The sequence below is a fragment of the Microtus ochrogaster genome, linkage group LG2 (genome assembly GCF_000317375.1).
Source record: "Microtus ochrogaster isolate Prairie Vole_2 linkage group LG2, MicOch1.0, whole genome shotgun sequence".
Classification (NCBI taxonomy): domain Eukaryota; kingdom Metazoa; phylum Chordata; class Mammalia; order Rodentia; family Cricetidae; genus Microtus; species Microtus ochrogaster.
In genome coordinates, this window is record NC_022028.1 from 53,940,831 (window position 1) to 53,942,087 (window position 1,257).

At 45.3% G+C, this 1,257-nt stretch overlaps 1 protein-coding gene across 1 annotated transcript in view; it reads left to right on the top strand.

The window, feature by feature from the left end:
* LOC113457553 (HLA class II histocompatibility antigen, DRB1-4 beta chain-like) overlaps positions 1-1,257 on the top strand; it is a 13,275-nt gene that overhangs the window by 787 nt on the left and 11,231 nt on the right. The gene's annotated exons all lie outside the window — the stretch shown is intronic.

The window sequence follows — 1,257 nt, forward strand, 5'->3', positions numbered from 1 at the left end:
AGGGCAGCTAATGCAGCCTTAAAGAGCATGGGCTGTGTGAGCTGTTTCAAAGTCTGTGAGGCCTCTTCTGAGACCCCGGGGCGGGTTAGAGCCCATTTGATGTTTGTGGTTTGAATCTCTCTATTTCATTTTCTCCTACATTCTCTGTCCTGAGCCGATGGAAAGGACCTGAATCCTCTTTGCATCTTGTGATCACTTCTAGTTTCGCGACTCATGTCTACACCACACACTGGAAAAACAAAGTCTGGGGTCTGCATATGGGATAGAAAAGATGGGGTTATTAACACTGCTAAGCTGTGACCCCAAATGCTGGGACTGTGGCCGAGCTGTCTGAGCCTCTGTGCTTTAACTGATGTAACGTAGGGAAGGGAGGGTGAGGATGGTGTCCATAGAGACGTTTAGGTCTCGGCAGGGATGGCTGTGTAGAGCACTGGGGGCTGCTGCTCACTGTGTGTTTCCTCTCTGGAAGTGCTGTCATCTCACACATCAGATGACACAGAAGCTTCCAGGCTGTCTCTCACACCACTGTCACATTTCAGAGACCAGGTTTCCTGCCCTTGCCCCTTCATCCTCCACACCAGCTGTTCTTTTTTTCTTTTTAAGGTGTATTTATTTAATGTATAAGTGCTCTATCTGCATGTATAACTTTATGCCAGCAGAGGGCATCAGATCCCACTATAGGTGATTGCGAACCGGGATGTAATGCTGGGCTTGGACTCAGGACCTCTGTAAGAGCTCTCAGTGCTCTTAACTGCTAAACCATCTCTCCAGCCCCCTCACGCTAACGTTTAGTATGGTTTCCGAATCTGTTGTTTTTCCTCCATTTTGTCTTTTGATATAAATCAAACCCAGTCTCCTCTGACTATGCTCAGCGATGTCTCAGAACACAGATCAGTAATTCCATCTCTGACTCTCAGCGGTCTCTCATAGCCATGAGTAGTGATGACTGCTGCAAAGATTTCCCAGTAAATGCTCCAAACTTCTTTATCTTTCTGATCATTCGGGTAGATGATAATGTCTGGTGCTAGCGTGTATTTGAGTTACTTTTAACAAATCTCTTGTACATCGTCTGAGTTAGATTAAATATTAAAAAGAAAAACTATACATCTGATGCATCTTGCCCCATCCCTATTGAAACTACTGATGCTCACATGACTGACTGACACCCTCACCTGCCCCTGGGGTCACACTTGGCATCTGATTTTAAAAGATTTGGCTTGTGAATTCTCTGGATCTGTAATTTAGATAATGGATTGT